Source organism: Ornithorhynchus anatinus, chromosome 19 (assembly GCF_004115215.2).
Source record: "Ornithorhynchus anatinus isolate Pmale09 chromosome 19, mOrnAna1.pri.v4, whole genome shotgun sequence".
In the NCBI taxonomy this organism is placed as follows: domain Eukaryota; kingdom Metazoa; phylum Chordata; class Mammalia; order Monotremata; family Ornithorhynchidae; genus Ornithorhynchus; species Ornithorhynchus anatinus.
In genome coordinates, this window is record NC_041746.1 from 20,094,066 (window position 1) to 20,107,695 (window position 13,630).

Genomic DNA, 13,630 nt, shown 5'->3' on the forward strand with positions numbered 1-13,630 from the left:
ATCAGGCATGAACTCCCCAAAATGTTCCCCTCACCTTTCCAGGTACTTTGTGCCTCACATCAACTCTTTTTTTCCTTTCTGGATACCTCTCAAGAGGAGATCTACCACCTGCTTTCAAAATTTACCCCTTCCACCTGAACCTCCAACCCTATTCTTCACACCTAATGAAACACATGCACCCACTCTTCTTTCCTCTCTGACCACCATCTTCAACTCTTCACTTTCTGGTGGCTCCTTCCCCTTTGCTTTCAAATATTCTTATATCTCCACTATTATTAAAAACACCCTTTTCACCCAGCAACCACCCCATTTCCCTTACTCACTGAATGATCATTGAATGGATCCTACTTCCTCTCCTCCAACTCCCTTTTTGACCCTCTAAAATCTGGTTTCTATCCTCTTCACTCCACTGTATCCACTCTCCTCAAGGTTATCAAAGGCCTCCAAATTTACTACCCTATTCCATCATAATCCTTCTAGACCCCTCAGTTGCCTCTCTCACTGTAGACCACCCTTTTCTGCTGAAAACATTACCTAGACTTGGCTTCTTTGATATACTCCTCTCCTGGTTCTGCTTCTGGCTTTCTGGACACTCTTTTGTTGAATCTTCCTCTGACTCCAATTTCCTAATTGTGGGTGTCTCTGAAGATTTAATCTCTCCTGAGGTGAGTCCTTGTGCTTCAGTTACCATTTCTTCATTGATTATTTGTAAATCTACCCCACTAACCTCGACATTTCCCCTCTGCAATCTCACTTGTGGGCAGGAGATGTGTATACCAAGTCTGTTGTATTATACTTTCTTAAGTGTTTAGTGCAGTCCTCTGCAAAGAGTAAAGGTTCAATAAAACCACTGATTCTCCTTCTGCCTCCTGGACATCTGTACATGGCTATCTCAGGGTCAACTCAATCTCATCATGTCTAAAACTGAACTCATATTCAAATCCTCTCTTCCACCTAATTTTCTCTTCATTTTTGACAACGTCATTCCCTTATTCTCTCAAGTCCTGAACCTTGGAATTACCCTTAACTCTTTCTCTTTTTCAACCCCCATATTTAGTCTGTCAAAAATCTAGTCAGCTCTTCCTTTCCAGAATCCACCATTTACTCTCTTTCCAAACTGCCATCACACAGGTCTAAGCACTCAGCATATCCCAAAATGATTATTGCATCAGCCTCCTCAACAGCCTCCCTGCCTCCAGTCTTTTACCTCTTGTGTCCATACTTTTTTAATGGTATTTGATAAGCACTTACTATGTGCTAGGCACTGTTCTAAGTGCTGGGGTAGATACAAGATTAGTAGGTTGAACACATTCCATTGTCTCACATGTGGCTTCACAGCTTTAACCCCCATTTTATAGATGAGGTAACTGGAGCACGAAGAAGTTAAACGACTTGCCCAGGGTCATACAGCAGTCATGTGGTGGACCTGGGATCAGAACCCAGGTCCTTCTTACTCCCCACGCCCATACTCTTTCCACAAGTCCATGCTGTTTCTCCATACTTCACTTCTGCTGCCTCGATCATTTTTCTAAAATGTGTTTTACAAATGCTTTGCACACTTTTCCTTACTCCTGCAAAACTCAATGGTTATCCATTCTTCTCTACATCAAGCAGAAGCTTCTGGCCATTAGCTTTAAATCACTCAGTCAGTTCTCTCGCCTTTACTTAGCTCAAATCCTCTCCCATTATTCTTTAGCTGGCATGTTTCACCTTTCTTAAGCCAATCTAACTCTCTGTGCTTCATTCTCACCTTTCTTCCTCATGACCTCTTACTCACATCTCCCTTCTGCCTGAAACTCCCTTTCCCTTTACATCTGCCGGACCACTACTCTCCCCATTTTTAAGAGCCTCTGAAATTACCCATCACTCAGGAGGTTTTGCCTGAGTAATAATCTTTCATCTCCCCTTCCTATTACCCTCCTTCAACATTTTTGCCCACAAATCGCATTGCACTTATGTGTATACATTTATAGTCTTTTGAATCCCACTGCTTGTAATTTTAGTTAGACAGTCAATCATATTTATTGAGTGCTTACTGTGTGCAAAGCACTGTACTAAGCATTTGGGAGAGTACAACACAGCAATATAACAGTTACATTCCCTGCCCACAATGAGCTTACATTCTAGAGTGGGAGACAGGCATTAATATAAATAAGTGAATTACAGATATGTGGATAAGTGCTTTGGGGATGGGAGGAGAGATGAATAAAGGGAGAGAGTCAAGGTGATGCAGAAGGGAGTGGGAGAAGAGGAAAGGAGGGCTTAGTCAGGGAAGCCCTCTTGAAGGAGTTGTGCCTTCAATAAGGCTTTGAAGGAGGGTAAAGTAATTGTCAGATATGAGGGGGGAGGGCATTCCCGGACAAAAGCAGGATGTAGGCCAGAAGTCAGTGTTGAAATGGATGAGATGGAGGCACAGTGAGAAGGTTGGCATTAGAAGAGCAAAGTCTGCAGGCTGGGTTGTAGTAGAAGATTTGTAAGGTGAGGTAGGAGAAGACAAGGTGATTGAGTGCTTTAAAGCCTATGGTGAGGAGTTTCTGTTTGATATAGAGGTAGATGGGCAACCACTGCTCTGAACACTTTTGTAGAAAAAGGATTGGGGCAGCAGAGTGAAATATGGACTGAAGTGGGGAGAGATAGGAGGCAGGAGGCAGCAAGGAGGCTGATATAATAATCAGTGCAGGATAGGATAGGGCTTGAATTAACATAGTAGCAATTTGGATGGAGAGAAAAGGGCAGATTTTAGTGATGTTCTGAAGGTCAAACCAAAAGGATTTAGCGATGAATTGAATATGTTGATCGAATGACAGAGAGGAGTCAAAGGTAATGCCAAGGTTACAGGCTTGTGAGACAGGAAGGATGGTGGTGCCATCTACAGTGATGGGAATGTCAAAGGAAAGACAGAGTTTGGTGGGAAGATAAGGAGTTCTGTTTTGGACATGTTTAAGGTTGAGGTGACAGTAGGACATCCAAGTAGAGATGTCTTGAAGGCACGAGGAAATGCGTGACTGCAGAGAGGGAGAGAGATCAGGACTGGCGATGTAGATTTGGGTATCATCCATATAGAGGTAGTAGTAGACGCTACTTGAGCAAATGAGTGCTCCAAGGGAGAGGGTGTAGATGGAGAATAGAAGGGGACCCAGAACTGAAACTTAAGAGACTCCCACAGTTAGGGAGTGGGATGCAAAGAGGATCCTGTGAAAGAGAATGAGAATGAGTGGCCAGAGGGTTAGGAAGAGAACCAGGAGAGGACAGGGTCAGTGAAGCCAAGTTTGGATAATATTTCCAGGAGAAGTGGATGGTCGGCAGTGTCAAAGGCAGCCGAGAGGTTGAGGAAGATTAGGATGGAGGAGAGACCATTGGATTTGTCAAGAAGGAGATCATTGGTGACCTTTGAGAGGGTAGTTTCTGTGGAGTGAAGGGGATGGAAGCCAGACTGGAAGGGGTCAAGGAGAAAATTGGAGAAGAATTTGAGACAGCAGGTATAGACAGCTTGCTCAAGGAGTTTGGAGAGGAATGGTAGGAGGGAGATGGAGTGATAACTGGAGGAAACTGTGGGGTCAAGGGTGGGTTTTTTTAGGATAAGGCAGACTTGGGCATGTTTGAAAGCAGTGGGGAAGAAGTCATTGGAGAGCAAATGGTTAAAGATGGCATTTAGGGAGGGGAAAAATGGAGGGGAAAGTGTTTTGATTAAGTGTGAATGGATGGGGTCCCATGCATCAGTGGAGGGGGTGAATTTTGAAAGAAGGCAGGAGATCTTCCCTTGAGATACTGCTGGGAAAGTTGAGAGAATTGAAGTAGGGGCAGGTTGGGAGAGAGACTGGGGAGGGGCAAGGGAGATTTTATGGAAATAATGCCTGATTGTTTCAATTTTCTCAACAAAGTAGGTGGCCAGGACATTAGGGGCAAGGGACTGGGGGACAGGGGCAGTAGGGGTTTGAGGAGGGAGTTAAACAACTGGAATAACTGGTGAGGGCAATGGTCATGGGTGTCATTAAGGATGGAGAAATAATCTTGGCGGGCAGAGGAGAGGGCAGAGTTAAACATGAAAGGATAAACTTGAAGTTCACAAGTTTACCCTGATAGCTAGATTTCTGTCAGTAGTGGAAATCTATCTGTCTCCCCCTCCACTTTGTCAGCTTGTTGAAGGCAGGGATCATGTCTGATCCCCTAAACCCTTATTAGGGTGCTCTGCTTTATTGCTGTATTGTACTTTCCAAGCACTTAGTATGCTGCTCTGCACAAAGTAATCCAAGCGCTTAGTACAGTGCTCTGCACATAGTAAGCGCTCAATAAATACTATTGAATGAATGAATGAAAGTGCTCAATAAATATGACTGACTGAATGAATGAATAAGCACTGGGTAAATGGATTGAGTTCTTCGACTATGGTGGCGGTGGTTAATGTTTATAATACAGGACCTGAATTGGCCCTTCCAGGCTGCTGAGTTGAGCAGTGTATCTGTCTTCCTGTAGTACTGGAAACTCATATCAGTGGTGTTGAAGGACCAGTTTTGGAGAGGTGTGGAAATTGAGGTTGTTGTTGATCTCCAGCAACCATCACCCTCTGTCACTCAGGAGCAGTGATTGTCTAGTTCTGTAGCCCAGGCAGACCAATGGGGATTTGCGTGGCCACAACCTGGCTCCAGCAAAGGATGACTGCACAAAAGCAACAGGAGAGGACATGGAGACAAACCACCCATCCAAACTACTAGCCTCTAGTTTGTCTTCTTTTTCCTTCAGTCCCTTCTTCCCTCTTTTCCCCTCTCCTTCCTTCTTCCTCTCTTTTCCTTTATGCTTTTCTCTTTTCCAGCTCCCATTTTCTCTTCTTTTCTTTCCTTTTCCTCCTCTTTCTTCCTCTCACCTCTCTTTCCTCCCTTCTCCATTTTCTCTCCCTCTTCCTTCCTTCTTTTTCTCATCTCCACATCTATTTTCTTTTTCTCCCTCTCTTCCACTCCCCCACCTTTTCTGCCTTTACTCCTTTTATAGTCCCTACCTTGGAGGTTCTGCTCTTGTCCTGCCCAAGATGACCCAAAATATTATTCTGCATTCTTGAGTCTCTAAAGTCTCACCCAGGTCCTTTTAAAGATTTTCATGGACTATGGAGTTTTAAATACTGGCTGGCATAAGAGCACATTCTTCTTTCTGTGAAATGGCAGTCATGGGCTTTGAGCCAATAAGGTGCTATTCACAAGCATTCACTAACACAACACAAAGTCCTAATCACATGCAAAACAATTACTTTTTAGTTCTGTGAAATGTGACAAAAAATAATAAAATAGCAACCCCCCCCCCCTTATTGTTAGCTGGGCAACTGGACAGATTTTGTTTGGGACATTTAGAAACAGGTGAATTCTACAATATTTTTCTAAGATAATGTTAGTTTTATGTCACCCCCTGGACTTTCCAGATTTTTACCTTTCCCCCTGAGGTGTTTCAAATGAAGACAAACAGCATTTATGGCATGTATAAATTTACATCCTGTTTCAACTTTACAGAATATTGGTTTCAATGTTATATTCCTAGTCTCCCTTAGGGCTTTGCAGAGTGGGTGGAGGGGGCACAGAATTCATGGATTGATGGGAGAAACTGTTTTAAAATAATAATTTGGTATTTGTTAAGCGCTTACTATGTGCAGAGCTCTGTTCTAAGCGCTGGGGTAGATACAGGGTAATCAGGTTGTCCCACGTGAGGCTCAAATCCCCGTTTGACAGATGAGGTAACTGAGGCACAGAGAAGTTAAGTGACTTGCCCACAGTCACTCAGCTGACAAGTGGCAGAGCTGGGATTTGAAAGCCATAATGGGGAGGAAAATGAGGGGAAACTTTAAAAGAGGACAGATGGAGTGAAAAGGAGAGCCACCTGTTCACCAAGGTGGGTTGATACATTTACTTTACCTCAAATAAAATAAAAAGTTGCTCTCTTGTCATGGAACTTCTCTGATTCAGTGTAAATAACTTCCCTTTTTTATTGTATCTGTTATACAATTACTCTTTACAGGGCACTATAGTAAGCTCTTGGGTAGATTCAAGCTGGACACAGTCCCTGCCCCCCATGTGGAATACAGTCTTAATCCCCATTTTACAGATGAGGTAACTGAGGCACAAAGAAGTTAAGTGACTTGCCCAAGGTCACACAGCAGACCCTCCCTCTCCTTCCCCTCCTTCGAAGCCCATATCATTCGCCTCTACCACCCACTCCAGTTACTTGTCGCCGTCATCTACCGCCCTCCCGGTCCCACCTCCGACTTCTTCAACCACCTTGACCCCTTTCTCACCTTCCTTCTCTCCTTCTCTCTGCCCACGCTGATCCTTGGAGACTTCAACATCCATACGGATGTACCCGACGACTCCTCTGCCGCCCGCCTGCTATCCCTCCTCGACTCTGCCGACCTCCTCCTCCACCATACCGCGCCCACTCACCGACTCGGTCACACCCTCGATCTCGTCATCTCCTACCGCTGCACTATCTCCTCCCTCACCGACTCTGAAATCCCTCTCTCTGACCATAACCTTCTCACCTGCCTCATCTCTCACACTCCCTCCCCCTGCAAATCTTCGCTACTGCCCCACAGAGACCTCCGCTCTCTCGATCCCATCTGTCTTTCCAATAGCATCTCTCCTCACCTTGCCGCCCTGTCCTCTCTTCCCACTCTCGACGAGCGGGTCTCCGCTCTCAACTCCACCCTCTCTACTCATCTCGACTCTCTCGCCCCCCTTTCCCTCCGCCGCTCTCGCTCCACTAACCCACAGGCCTGGATCACCTCCTCCGTCCGCCTCCTACGCTCCTATGCTCGAGCTGCTGAGCGCTGCTGGCGAAAGTCCAAGCACCAAGCCGACCTCACACACTTCAAATTTATCCTTTTCTGCCTTAACTCTGCCCTCTCCTCCGCCAGGCAAAGCTTCTTCTCCTCCCTCATCGACACCCATGCCCGTCACCCCCGCCGATTGTTCCGGACCTTTAACTCTCTCCTTAGGCCCCCTGTTCCTCCCCCTCCCCCATCTCTCACCCCCAATGATCTGGCCACCTATTTCCTCACGAAAATCAACACGATCAGGTCTGAGCTCCCCAAAGTCACCCCTCCGCCTCTCCCCTCCCCCCCCACCAACCCCCTCCCCTACTTTCCCATCCTTCCCTGCAGTATCCTCAGAGGAGATCTCCTCCCTCCTTGCAAGTGCCACCCCCTCCACCTGCGCCTCGGACCCCATTCCCTCTCACCTTCTTAAAACCATCGCCCCTGCCTTCCTCCCTTCCCTAACTTCTATTTTTAACCACTCAATCTCCAAGGGCTCCTTCCCTCTGCCTTCAAACATGCCCACGTCTCCCCCATCCTAAAAAAACCCGCTCTTGAGCCCACTTCCCCCTCCAGTTATCGTCCTATCTCCCTACTACCCTTCCTTTCCAAAATCCTAGAACGAGTCGTCTACAATCGATGCCTAGAATTCCTTAACTCCCATTCTCTCCTAGACCCCCTCCAATCTGGCTTCCGTCCCCTCCACTCTACCGAGACTGCTCTCTCTAAGGTCACCCATGACCTCCTTCTTGCCAAATCCAATGGCTCCTACTCCATTCTGATCCTCCTTGACCTCTCTGCTGCCTTTGACACTGTCGACCATCTCCTCCTCCTCCATACCTTATCTCACCTTGGCTTCACGGACTCTGTCCTCTCCTGGTTCTCCTCTTACCTCTCTGGCCGATCATTCTCGGTCTCCTACGCTGGAGCCTCCTCCCCCTCCCATCCTTTAACTGTTGGAGTTCCTCAAGGGTCAGTTCTTGGCCCTCTTCTGTTCTCCATTTACACTCACTCCCTCGGTGAACTCATTCGCTCTCACGGCTTTGACTACCATCTCTACGCAGATGACACGCAGATCTACATCTCTGCCCCTGTCCTCTCCCCCTCCCTTCAGGCTCGCATCTCCTCCTGCCTCCGGGACATCTCCACCTGGATGTCGGCCCGCCACCTAAAACTCAACATGAGCAAGACTGAGCTCCTCATCTTCCCTCCCAAACCCGGTCCGCTCCCAGACTTCTCTATCACCGTGGATGGCACGACCATCCTTCCCGTCCCGCAGGCCCGCAATCTCGGTGTCATCCTTGACTCGTCCCTCTCGTTCACCCCACACATCCTATCCGTTACCAAGACCTGCCGGTTTCACCTCTACAATATCGCCAAGATCCGCCCTTTCCTCTCCATCCAAACGGCTACCTTACTATTACGGGCTCTCGTTATATCCCGGCTAGACTACTGTGTCAGCCTTCTCTCCGACCTCCCTTCCTCCTCTCTCGCCCCGCTCCGGTCTATTCTTCACTCCGCTGCCCGGCTCATCTTCCTGCAGAAACGATCTGGGCATGTCACTCCCCTTCTTAAACAACTCCAGTGGTTGCCTATCGACCTCCGCTCCAAACAAAAACTCCTCACTCTAGGCTTCAAGGCTCTCCATCACCTTGCCCCTTCCTACCTCTCCTCCCTTCTCTCTTTCTACCACCCACCCCGCACGCTCCGCTCCTCTGCCGCCCACCTCCTCACCGTCCCTCGGTCTCGCCTATCCCGCCGTCGACCCCCGGGTCACGTCCTCCCGCGGTCCCGGAACGCCCTCCCTCCTCACCTCCGCCAAACTGATTCTCTTTCCCTCTTCAAAACCTTACTTAAAAATCACCTCCTCCAAGAGGCGTTCCCAGACTGAGCTCCTCTTCCCCCTCTACTCCCTCTGCCATCCCCCCTTTACCTCTCCACAGCTAAAGCCTCATTTTCCCCTTTTCCCTCTGCTCCTCCACCTCTCCCTTCCCATCCCCACAGCACTGTACTTGTCCGCTCAACTGTATATATTTTCATTACCCTATTTATTTTGTTAATGAATTGTACATCGCCTTGATTCTATTTAGTTGCCATTGTTTTTATGAGATGTTCTTCCCCTTGACGCTGTTTAGTGCCATTGTTCTTGTCTGTCCGTCTCCCCCGATTAGACTGTAAGCCCATCAAACGGCAGGGACTGTCTCTATCTGTTGCCGACTTGTTCATCCCAAGCGCTTAGTACCGTGCTCTGCACATAGTAAGCGCTCAATAAATACTATTGAATGAATGAATGAATGAATGAAGTGGCAGAGCTGAGGTTAGAATCCATCTCCTGACTCCCAGGCCCATGACCTTGGGCAAGTCACTAGGCAACACTGCTAGTAAATGTAAATGACAATGTAAATACATTAATATAGCTATATTATTTATGATTAATTGAGGACCAGGGTGGCTCTATATCTCATTATAGAATATAATCCATTTCTGTGTTGTCTTTTCCCTGGAAGTGCTCCATTAATTTTTCCAGTGCATTTCCTTTTGAAACAAGGAAATGGAAGATGGAAAGCAGCATGGTCTAGTGAATAATACACTACAGTTAGAGGCTTTGGGTTCTAATTCCTGCTCTGCCATTTGCCTGCAGTGTGACCTTGGGCAAGTTATTCAACTTCTTTGTGCCTCAGTTTACTTATCTGTAAAATAGGGATTCAATACCTGTTTTCCCTCCTTCTTAGACTTTGAGCCCCATGAGGGACAAGGACTGTGCCTGGCCTTATTAGCAGAATCTACCCTAGCACTTAGAACAGCGCTTGACAAATAGCAAACACTTAACAAATACAATAATAACAATGTTAACTGAGAACACAATTCTTGGTAGTTTGGGTAGAAACAGAGTATTTAGCCTTGGTCAGGAACCAACCTCCCATTTATAATATTTTTTCTACTGCAAAATTGATTAAGACTTTCAAGATAAGCAGCCTGGCTTAATGAAAAGAGCATGGACCTGGAATCAAGTCATGGGTTCTAATTCTGGCTCCACCATATGTCTGCTGTGTGACCTTGGGCAAGTCACTTAACTTCTCTGTGCCGCAGTTACCACATCTGTAAAATGGGGATTAAGACTGTGAGACCCATGTGGACAGGACTGCGTTTGATCTGATTACCTTGGATCTACCCCAGCACTTAGAACAATGCTTGGCACATAGTAAGTCCTGAAAAAATGCTTCAGCTGTTATTATTATCTACCCTAACACTTAGAACAGTGTTTGGAACATAGTAAGTGCTTAACAAATACCACAATAATAATAATTATATTTATTTTGAGCCATTTGCACTGTAAGTCCCAGAACTTTCTGCAACTCCCTTCAAGGAAGTAGTTTATCACAGGAAAAAAATGATGTACTATTAGGATGAATTAATTATCTAGCAACTACAGTGCTCAAAAGATAATGAACATGTTTTATTTGCAAAAATGAGAAAATGTCCAATTCTTTAGTAGCATAGATTTTTTTTCCAAGCATTTTGCGCAGAACATTTTTGCTAGAAAAAACTCTTTGTAAGTATCATTCTTCCAGCAATGTGTGCATATCAGGATAGAATACAGCAGTGCTTTTGAAAGAAACAGTCGTATGTATGCTACAGTTCTGATCAAAGGCACTCCTGCTATACTAAGTGGTTCATCAAGGATTTAATTACAGCATTTAAAGTGAGTGGAATTTAAATTGGGCAGCCCAATTCCACCACAGATAGAAAGCCCAAAGTTGGTCCATTATGAGACTATTCATTGTCAGTTGTATCAAGAATAGAAAGTGGTACTATAATGCACACTTTGTTCTCAAAACGAAATAGCTTAACATGAAAACCTAACTCTTTAATAGTCTTCAGAAGAAGCATTTTACAGTTAATTTTCATCTATTTGTTCTCTGCTGCTAAAAGAGCAAATTGATTTTTGGATAAAGCATTTCAGATTTAATTCCACGTTTTCTAATGTCAAACTTATTTGGAAAGGTTTGCATAAGTGACAGAATGAGAGCATTATAAAATAAATGCAAAGTTTCTGTGTTCAAACTTCCTGGCAAGGCAACTTTAAACAAAGAGTAAATTATGACAATGGTAACTAAATTGAAGTGACTTCTTAGAAGGTGGGACTTTGGGGAAGAAGCAAGGAAGAAGGAGGAGAAAAGGGAAGAAATGGTTGCCCATCCACCTCTGCAACAAACAGAAGCTCCTTACCATCAGCTTTAAAGTATTCAAACAGCTCGCTTCCTTATAGCTTATCCCACTGATTTCCTACTACAATCAAGCCCTAGCACTTCACTTCTCTAATGCCACAGTTCACTCCTCTAATGCCATCCTTGATCCCAATATACCTTAATCTCATCTATCTCACCGCTGACTCTTTGTCCACTCTCTCCCTTTGGCTTTGAACCAAAGCCATATATTGCAGACCACCATTCTCCCCACCTTCAAAGCCTTATTAAAATCACATCTCCTCCTTGAGGCTTGCCCCAAAGAAAACTACTGGGGAATAGTGGGTGAAGAGAGTAAGTATGTAAAGTGGGGCTAGTTGGTAGAGACCCTTGGCTGGTTTTGAGAAGTTTCTTGGTGCCAGCAAACTAGATGAATATTGTCTGAGTCTGGGAGCAGGATTCCTGGCTTTTCTTCTGGGCACAGAAGTAGGTTCCCACTTTACTTGCCAATACCCTGATTTCTGTCAGGAAAAACTATTTCTGAAGACCAGGACTAGAGTTGGGGAGTTCAAATGCAAATTGCAATGGGAGAAGGGAAGGCTGGCCAATGAATACTGTCTTCCACCAGAGGCAATATGGAAAGAGAAGACTTGTGGGAGATATGTCAACATGGTTGCAGGGACAGGAGGGTATGCGTTAATCCTGTACTGGCCAGTTACTGATTTCCTGACATTTCTTCTAGGGGTGAGATATATCCAGGGACCTCCATTTGTGACGGCAAACACTATCTGGGGGCCAGGATTGTAGGGATGTAATTTAAATATGAATTTCAGGCTGGAATTTTCCGCTACAGGATATTAGAGAGTGAAAATACTCATTCTGGACAGTGGGGAGGTGCTACTTGAATGCAGCCCTGTCTGGGCAATTGTTTTCTGGTCCTAACCTATGTGCTGGATACTCCTTGCTATACTAAGATGAAATAACACCTACTGAAAGCCTGGAGGATGCATAAGTAACTCAGAGATCTGGAGAAGAAACATGAGGGCTATTCAGGTACTGGGCTCCTGGCCTTGATCTTTGGGATAGGTTACCTGCCCCAAGACCTCCATTTTTGTAAGAAGGAACTATTTTTGTGAGCCTGGTGTAAGGTAGGAGACCCTGGAGCTATAGAAACAAAAACAGAAATAACTAAATGACACCAAGGAACAACATATAATCTAAAACACCAGAATGGGTTGTCTAACCAGCTGCCTCGCCTCTGCTTGGATCTGTATTGGGTTCTGCAGAAAAAGGCCCCTAGGCCCCTCTGTATCCAGGTCCTCCTCAAAATTCATAACCTATACTTTGGAAAGAACCAGTAAACTGGCTGGGTGCTGACACTTGGGAAATTTAAAGCCACCTTCCTGGCAAAAGTCCTTCACCACTCCTAAACCAAAGTAAGTTTTGAATTCAGTTCAGTGTTCTAAAGCTGGATTTCCCAGGAACCATCGGGTGGTCCTGGATGAGGAGTCGTCCATGAGTTAACCCTTTAGGGCATATTCTCAAGGGACTGCCACAGACAGTTGAAAAGAATTCATTCATTCATTCATTCAATAGTATTTATTGAGCGCTTACTTTGTGCAGAGCACTGTACTAAGCGCTTGGGATGAACAAGTCGGCAACAGATAGAGACAGTCCCTGCCATTTGATGGGCTTACAGTCTAATCGGGGGAGACGGACAGACAAGAACAATGGCAATAAACAGAGTCAAGGGGAAGAACATCTCGTAAAAACAATGACAACTAAATAGAATCAAGGCGATGTACAATTCATTAACAAAATAAATAGGGTAACGAAAATATATACAGTTGAGCGGATGAGTACAGTGCTGTGGGGATGGGAAGGGAGAGGTGGAGGAGCAGAGGGAAAAGGGGAAAAAGAGGGTTAAGCTGCGGAGAGGTAAAGGGGGGATGGCAGAGGGAGTAGAGGGAGAAGAGGAGCTCAGTCTGGGAACGCCTCTTGGAGGAGGTGAGTTTTAAGTAGGGTTTTGAAGAGGGAAAGAGAATCAGTTTGGTGGAGGTGAGGAGGGAGGGCGTTCCAGGACCGCGGGAGGACGTGACCCAGGGGTCGATGGCGGGATAGGCGAGACCGAGGGATGGTGAGGAGGTGGGCGGCAGAGGAGCGGAGCGTGCGGGGTGGGCAGTAGAAAGAGAGAAGGGAGGAGAGGTAGGAAGGGGCAAGGTGATGGAGAGCCTTGAAGCCTAGAGTGAGGAGTTTTTGTTTGGAGCGGAGGTTGATAGGCAACCACTGGAGTTGTTTAAGAAGGGGAGTGACATGCCCAGATCGTTTCTGCAGGAAGATGAGCCGGGCAGCGGAGTGAAGAATAGACCGGAGCGGGGCGAGAGAGGAGGAAGGGAGGAAAGAAGTATTGTCTACTGGTTAGAGCATGGGCCTAAGAATCAGAGGACCTGGGTAATAATCCCAGCTCTGCCAAGTGTCTGCTGAATGTCCTTGGGTAAGTCACTTCACTTCTCTGTGCCTCAGTTATCTGTAAAATGGAGATTATAGGCTCCACCCTCCTACTTAGAGTGTGAGCTCCATGTGGGACAGAGACTGTGTTCAAACTGATAACTTCATATCTTCCCCTGCGCATACATGAGTGCTTGGCACATGG